We start from the raw sequence: 9,307 nt of genomic DNA on the forward strand, positions 1-9,307 counted from the left end.
AACCACTCTGGGACCGATGACCCCGACAAAAATGATGCAGCATTCTTGAAAATGTTTAAAGACGGACTAGGAGAGGCACGTCAAAAGATAATTAAGTTAGGATTTAAGATAGGAGATGATTACAATGAAACTTTGGAATGGGCAGTACATGTAGAAGAGTTAAAGTTAGAACAAAGGGAGAAGATAGCAAAAATAGCAGCAGAGATGAAGGGGGAGGAGACACACCCCCACGCAGCTCGCCTGATATGTTTTAGTTTCAATAAGATAGGAGCCGGAGGAAGGCGAGGCCCACAACAGGCAAAGAAGGGAGCACCTTTTTGCAGTATGTGGATGATATCCTTATTGCCTCCAGCACAGAACAACATGTACTAGCTTCAACTACAATGCTAGGAGCCATACAGAGTGCAGGATTAAAATTAAATCCGAGGAAGGTGCAGGTGGGAAGGAGCGAAGTAACATCTAGGATACATGACAGATGCCTAAGGACAGAAAGGAAGCAATTCAATCAATGCCCAGGCCTGGAACCGTCAAATGGGTCAGGCAGGTACTAGGGCTATTCAACTACTGCAGAAATGCCGAGATCAGGAAATTGTGGTTGTAAGGTTAAAACAAGCTCTCACAAGTGCTCCAGCCCTGGGATTACCCGACCAGAATAGGCCTTCCACATCTATACCCACCACAGTAAAGATCATTACATGGGGACAGGTATAGGCCAGTGGCATAGTAATGTCGGGACACATACCCAGCATACCTTAGTAGAATTGCTTAACACAGGAAGGCTAAAAACGGTATCCGATGCACAAAGGGCAAGGTGGGAAGCATGCTCTTACCCCACAACGGGACGGTAACAATAAAAGACAACTGGAAGAATCCTGCAGGATAGATCATTACGCAGGGAAAGGAGCATCAGTGTAGCCTGACAGGAGAAGACGAGGGAAGTAGTCAGGCAAGTGAAACCCTGCTTGAAGCAGACATGGATCTATACGTAGATGGGTCTCGGCGCTATATGGGACACCACGGACGGGCCGTGGTAGATAGCAGCAGACAGGTCAAAAGGGAAGGATGGTTTGAAGGGGGTCAATCAGCTCAAGTGGCTGAATTAGTGGCTCTCACTGAAGCTCTGAGGCTGGCTAGGGGAAATGGAGTAAACCGTCTATACAGACAGTCGATACGCTTTTGGAGTAGTGCATGATTATGATAGCCTGGAACAGACGGGGATACATGACCTCAGGAGGAGGGCTAATTAAACATGAGTAGATTGTTAAAAGATTATTGGAAGCCTCCCTCCTACCCCAAGAGTGTGTGATCAACATCAACAGGGGAATGCATGGACAGATGAAACAAACAAGCGAGTGGCAGAGACAGGTACACTGGCCGGGGAAGCCCAAGTTGGAGTATGTACAATCGGGCCTGAGGAAGTAAACATGGGAATGTGGTGGTCCTGGAATGTATCCAGAGGATCCTATTAAATTTATACAACGGGTATGTCCATACAGGTAGAATCAACATGATAAGCTCGATGTCCAGATGCTGGTGGTGGAAGGGAATGGGTAGAGATATAGAGGACCAACGTAGAAGGTGCGTGATATGCGCAAAATACAACTCAGGGGGGAAAGTAAAGATCAGAATGGGACATTAGCCCTGACCAAAAGGACCCTGGGAAAACTTGCAGGTAGATTTTACTGGACCGTTACCCAGCAACAAAGGCAAGACATACTGCCTAGAAGAAATAGACCTGTTTACGAAGTGGGTAGAAGCTTTCGCCACTAGAAATTGTTCAGCAGAAACAGTGGCCAGGATCCTAGCAGAAGAAATAATACCATTACAGTAGACTTAAATCAAGGTACACACTTCACAGGGAAGCTAATGAAACAGGCCTGTGCTTTACTAAGGATCAGGCAAAAATATCCCATATCAAAGAGACTGGAAAGGGATGGGTAGACAGGATACCCCGAGAACTGATAAAGCTCAAGGCAACCACTAGTCGGAAGACTGGACTGACACCCTTTGAACTAATAAAGACAGGATACGGAAATTTGTAATAATCAAGGATTTAGTGAATGACACTAAGGAACAGAAGGTTCAAACACCCCAAATAGGCAGTCAGGTAATTACCCCAGAGAGGTTCAGGCTGGCACCCAAATGGACCGGACTCTATCAGGTAATAATGGTAAGTTATGGTAGTTATAAGGGGTATCGGCAAGTGGAAACACTGGACCCAGTTAAAAAAGCATGGTCATTAACTAACTGGTGATGACCAGGAAATATTGTTTTTTGCAGGATTCTAGTGCTCGTGGAAACAACGAGGGTATTACAGGGACTCAAGCGACATTAGTTTAAAAAAAATCAAAAACACTGATGGTAACGCACGGAGCAACAGTTGACTTAAATAACGGGCTTAAAACAACGTAACGAGGAAACGAAACAACATTGGGGATGGGCCAGTAATACGGGACCAATAATTAGTGGGAATAAGACCACGGTGTGTTTTATAATCAGGAGGGACAGAGATACTGCACCTGGGGGAAGGGGGTACAGATTTCACTCAACATCTATGAATGGCGGTGGAGGGATATCTCCAGAGATAGACCCACCAACACACGGCCCCACCCACTACTTTAGCAACAGTGAGCACTACCAGGGCACCGACCATCACACCCCCAGTGCCACAAACGTGTTCAACTATGAACGCTGGGGAAAAAGGGAGATTGATAAGGCAGACCAAGGATAAGATACACTTCGGGGAACATCAGCGAATAATTACTGTATTCCTAAATTTAAACACTATAACCACCCCCGACTTCTGCGGGTTAAACACTATAAGCCTGTATAGAAACCTGACGCTCCGAGCACTTAAAGGCCCTGAATCAAAACCATGAAGTTTACTGTGAAAAGAGGGTCAGGTAAAAAACGAGACCGGGCAAAAAGAGGGGTACTAGAAATGATAGGCGCAGGATACACGGCAGGATATGCGCCGGGAGTTGCGACGGTAAACACTATAGACCTACACACGATAGATAATTGAGTTAATGCTCTAACACGAACCTTACAGGAATTGCTGGAAAGGGATGAGGATAATGAAAAGATACAGGCATAACTGGGTAATGGCGCAGAAAGGGAATTATTACAAGTGGCTCACACATTGCGAGATCATGCCAGAACTATAAATTCGATAAATAGAGCAGAATGAAACTTGAGTAAAACCATACAGACAGAAATAGTATGTACAGGATACGGAGCATGGTTGCTCAGTGGAATAGAACATAACCTAGAGCAGAATGGAAAGATGCCGGATTGGATAGCACTTGATGTATTTACCAACTGGACCTTGGACAAAAACATGACTCATGCCTGCGAGGTGCAGAGAAACAGTCATGCTTGGGTCCCAAAAGCCAGATGTGTAACCGGACATTTAAATATAATAGGTTTTGTATTATCTATATCACAGTATGATGTGACAAAGGGAGATCCTCTATACCAAACAATGCAGGAGAAATAAGAAATCAAAGGCACATGCAGTACCATGACAAACCAGAAATGTAACTGAACAGAACAACAGTAATAAGAGTCTCAGCAGAGATGATTGTTATAAAAATAACCAAGTTGCTTTATGTCGAGATCCACTACGAATGATCAAAGATGACTGTGGATATAACCAAGTGGACGGGTGCACCTTGAGTATCACCCCGCTAACACAGGATAACTAAATTATCGCTGTTCCACGAGGAAATGGAGATTGATGAAGAAACATAGATACATAGAAAATAGGTGCAGGAGTAGGCCATTCGGCCCTTCGAGCCTGCACTGCCATTCAATGAGTTCATGGCTGAACATGAAACTTCAGTACCCCATTCCTGCTTTCTCACCATACCCCTTGATCACCCTAGTAGTAAGGACTTCATCTAACTCCTTTTTGAATATATTTGGTGAATTGGCCTCAACAACTTTCTGTGGTAGAGAATTCCACAGGTTCACCACTCACTGGGTGAAGAAGTTTCTCCTCATCTCGGTCCTAAATGGCTTACCCCTTATCCTTAAACTGTGACCCCTGGTTCTGTACTTCCCCAACATTGGGAACATTCTTCCTGCATCTAACCTGTCTAAACCCGTCGGAATTTTAAACGTTTCTATGAGATCCCCTCTCATTCTTCTGAACTCCAGTGAATACAAGCCCAGTTGATCCAGTCTTTCTTGATAGGTCAGTCCCGCCATCCCGGGAATCAGTCTGGTGAACCGTCGCTGCACTCCCTCAATAGCAAGAATGTCCTTCCTCAAGTTAGGAGACCAAAACTGTACACAATACTCCAGGTGTGGCCTCACCAAGGCCTGTACAACTGTAGTAACACCTCCCTGCCCCTGTACTCAAATCCCCTCGCTATGAAGGCCAACATGCCATTTGCTTTCTTAACCGCCTGCTGTACCTGCATGCCAACCTTCAATGACTGATGTACCATGACACCCAGGTCTCGTTGCACCTCCCCTTTTCCTAATCTGTCACCATTCAGATAATAGTCTGTCTCTCTGTTTTTACCACCAAAGTGGATAACCTCACATTTATCCACATTATACTTCATCTGTCATGCATTTGCCCACTCACCTAACCTATCCAAGTCACTCTGCAGCCTCATAGCATCCTCCTCGCAGCTCACACTGCCACCCAACTTAGTGTCATCCGTAAATTTGGAGATACTACTTTTAATCCCCTCGTCCAAATCATTAATGTACAATGTAAACAGCTGGGGCCCCAGCACAGAACCTTGCGGTACCCCACTAGTCACTGCCTGCCATTCTGAAAAGTACCCATTTACTCCTACTCTTTGCTTCCTGTCTGACACCCAGTTCTCAATCCATGTCAGCACACTACCCCCAATCCCTTGTGCTTTAACTTTGCACATTAATCTCTTGTGTGGGACCTTGTCGAAAGCCTTCTGAAAGTCCAAATATACCACATCAACTGGTTCTCCCTTATCCATTCTACTGGAAATATCTTATCATGTCACCTCTTCCCAAATGCGCTGCTATGACATCCTTAATAATTGATTCCATCATTTTACCCATGACTGATATCAGGCTGACCGGTCTATAATTCCCTGTTTTCTCTCTCCCTCCTTTTTTAAAAAGTGGGGTTACATTGGCTACCCTCCACTCGTTAGGAACTGATCCAGAGTCAATGGAATGTTGGAAAATGACTGTCAATGCATCCGCTATTTCCAAGGCCACCTCCTTAAGTACTCTGGGATGCAGTCCATCAGGCCCTGGGGATTTATTGGCCTTCAATCCCATCAATTTCCCCAACACAATTTCCCGACTAATAAGCATTTCCCTCAGTTCCTCCTTCTTACTAGACCCTCTGACCCCTTTTTATATCCGGAAGGTTGTTTGTGTCCTCCTTAGTGAATACTGAACCAAAGTACTTGTTCAATTGGTCTGCCATTTCTTTGTTCCCCGTTATGACTTCCCCTGATTCTGACTGCAGGGGACCTACATTTGTCTTTACGAACCTTTTTCTCTTTACATATCTATAGAAACTTTTGCAGTCCATTTTAATGTTCCCTGCAAGCTTCCTCTCGTACTCTATTTTCCCTGCCCTAATCAAACGCTTTGTCCTCCTCTGCTGAGTTCTAAATTTCTCCCAGTCCCCAGGTTCACTGCTATTTCTGGCCAATTTGTATGCCACTTCCTTGGCTTTAATACTATCCCTGATTTCCCTTGATAGCCACGGTTGAGCCACCTTCCCTTTTTTATTTTTACGCCAGACAGGGATGTACAATTATTGTAGTTCATCCATGCGGTCTCTAAATGTCTACCATTGCCCATCCACAGTCAACCCCTTAAGTATCATTCGCCAATCTATCCTGGCCAATTCACGCCTCATATCTTCAAAGTTACCCTTCTTTAAGTTCTGGACCATGGTCTCTGAATTAACTGTTTCATTCCCCATCCTAATGTAGAATTCCACCATATTATGGTCACTCTTCCCCAAGGGGCCTCGCACAACGAGATTGCTAATTAATCCTCTCTCATTACACAACACCCAGTCTAAGATGGCCTCCCCCTAGTTGGTTCCTCGACATATTGGTCTGGAAAACCATCCCTTATGCACTCCAGGAAATCCTCCTCCACCGTATTGCTTCCAGTTTGGTTAGCCCAATCTATATGCATATTAAAGTCACCCATGATAACTGCTGCATCTTTATTGCATGCACCCTTAATTTCCTGTTTGATGCCCTCCCCAACATCACTACTACTGTTTGGAGGTCTGTACACAACTCCCACTAACATTTTTTGCCCTTTGGTGTTCTGCATCTACCCATATAGATTCCTCATCATCCAAGCTAATGTCCTTCCTAACTATTGCATTAATCTCCTCTTTAACCAGCAATGCTACCCCACCTCCTTTTCCTTTTATTCTATCCTTCCTGAATGTTGAATACCCATGGATGTTGAGTTCCCAGCCCTGATCATCCTGGAGCCACGTCTCCGTAATCCCAATCACATCATATCCGTTAACTTCTATTTGCACAGTTAATTCATCCACCTTATTACGGATACTCCTTGCATTAAGACACAAAGCCTTCAGGCTTGTTTTTTTTAACACCCTTTGTCCTTTTAGAATTATGATGTAGTGTGGCCCTTTTTGTTTCTTGCCTTTGTTTACTCGGCCTTCCACTATTGCTTTTTACCTTTCTACCATCTGTTTCTGACTCCATATTACTTTGCCCTGTCTCGCTGCATAGGTTCCCATCCCCCTGCCATATTAGTTTAAACACTCCCGAATTGCATTAGCAAATGTTACCCCTAGGACGTCAGTTCCAGTCCTGCCCAAGTGCAGACCATCCCTTTTGTACAGGTACCACTTCCCCCAGAACTGGTTCCAATGTCCCAGAAATTTGAATCCTTCCCTCTTGCACCACTGCTCAAGCCACGTATTTATTCTAACTATCCTGCTCCCTCTACTCTGATTAGCACGTGGCACTGGTAGCAATCCAGAGATTACTACCTTTGAGGTCCTACTTTTTAATTTAACTCCTAGCTCCCTAAATTCAGCTTGTAGGACCTCTTCCCACTTCTTACCTATATCGTTGGTACCTACATGTACCACGACAGCTGGCTGTTCTCCCTCTCCAGAATGCTCTGCAGCTGCTCCAAGACATCCTTGACCCTTGCACCAGGGAGGCAACATACCATCCTGGAGTCTCGGTTGCGGCCGCAGAAACTCCTATCTATTGCCCTTACAATAGAGTCCCCTATCACTATAGCTCTCCCACTCTTTTTCCCACCCTTCTGTGCAGCAGAGCCGGCCATGGTGCCATGAACTTGGCTGCTGCTGCCCTCCCCTGATGAGTCATCCTCCTCAACAGTACCCAAAGCGGTGTATCTGTTTTGCAGGGGGATGACCGCAGGGGACCCCTGCACTACCTTCCTTGCACTGCTCTTCCTGCTGGTCTTCCATTCCCTAGCTGGCTGTGGACCCTTCACCTGCGGTAAGACCAACTCGCTACACGTGCTACTCACGTCATTCTCAGCATCGTGGATGCTCCAGAGTAAATCCACCCTCAGCTCCAGCTCCGCAACGCGATCTGTCAGGAGCTGGAGGCGGATACACTTCCCGCACACGTAGTCGTCAGGGACACCGGAAGTGTCCCTGAGTTCCCACATGGTACAGGAGGAGCATATCACGTGACCGAGCTCTCCTGTCATGACTTAACCCTTAGATTAACTTAAATTGGCAACAACAATGCTAAAGTTTACTCACTGTTATAGAAGAGCAAAAAGAAAAACTACTCACCAATCAACAGCCAATCACTTACCCACTTGGCTGTGACATCACCTTTCTCTTTCTTTCTACTTTTTTGCCCTCTCCCTATAGCTGCACAAGCACGCCTTTATAGGCCTCTCGCCGACCCCGGACTCACGTCTCTCCACGCACCTCCCGACGCCTCTCGCGGCCTTTTGTAGGCCTCTCGCCGACCCCGGACTCACGGGCTCATGTGTGAGCACCACGGCAACTGAACTGAAGAAAGGAACACCTCATACACCATTATGGATATTGACTTCTGCTTTACTCTGCTTGATGAGACAGATATAAACGGGTTTATTATAACCTCAGAACTAAAGGAGGAAAGATCGATGGGACAATGATGGACATTACCTGAGGAGGTTATGTGAAGGCCATCGGGCCACAAGAAAAAACGATACTCGAACTGAAAGAGGAACAAACTCGGCTGAATTGGACAACATTCGACAACATCGAGGGTACCCCGGGGGGGGGGCAGAAATTCGGCAGAATAGAGAGGACCCCAAGTGGAGGAAAGATAGAAGGAAGAGAGGATACCCCAGGCAGGGCATAATTCGAACACCGAGAAAATGTTGACTAAAAAGGACTTATACACGAACTATGCTGGACTCAATGTACTGGTTGTAGTGCAAGGGAACTTATCTTGCTAGTATTATCCTGTAAAAAGGTGTAACCGACGTAAGAGGCAGGCCCTAGCCCATACTATAGTTAAAACATTGAATAAAGGGTAATCGGACAGTCCGTCAGAAAGGACTTACTTAGTATAACCTTGATGAGAAAGCCAACACGTAGATCCTGCAGCTCAGGAAGTAGTGCTACCCAAGCAAAAGGACAACCCTGGAAGCTCACCCATGAGGGATTAATTGGGAAATGGCCTATCTTGGGCATATAGTCAAGGGCCATTAGGGGGGAATTGTAAGGGATAAATTGTAAGAGTTGCAAATAGGTGGTCAGAATTATGCTGAAGGTAGTGAACTTATCAGTATTAGGAGGATCTGTATAATTGCCTATGTATGTAACACTTGCTTATGTAGGTATAGCACAAATGTATAACGCATTAAACTGAATCCGTTAGCTCTGTAATAATTAAACAGCAAAATCAGCAGTTGTTGATCAGAAGTCTCTGAGGAAGAGATAAGGAAGCCAGTTTAGGCGTCTATTATACTGCGGCAAAGTGCAAGTCATAGAACAACACCATAGACGATGGGCAATTGCATATACCACAGAGACAGTTTGATAAGAGTTGATAAATCAATGTAACTTCGCTGATAAAATTAAACCTATCGAGGATTTTGTAGGAGGGTACTCCTCTCCAAAAGCTGTATACATTGTACTTGAAACCTCTTGTATTTCAGAGGTTCCACGACTGAACCTTCCCGTGCATTGCTCGTAATAAAACCGGTAAACGTGAGGTTTTGTTTGTTTACTTCCGTTGTCGTTATACAGTGGGAGCTGGTCGAGATGTTGATTAACTATATCAGTTAGTCCACTTTAAAAGGAGAGAAGCCT

This window comes from Pristiophorus japonicus, chromosome 17 (assembly GCF_044704955.1).
Source record: "Pristiophorus japonicus isolate sPriJap1 chromosome 17, sPriJap1.hap1, whole genome shotgun sequence".
In the NCBI taxonomy this organism is placed as follows: domain Eukaryota; kingdom Metazoa; phylum Chordata; class Chondrichthyes; family Pristiophoridae; genus Pristiophorus; species Pristiophorus japonicus.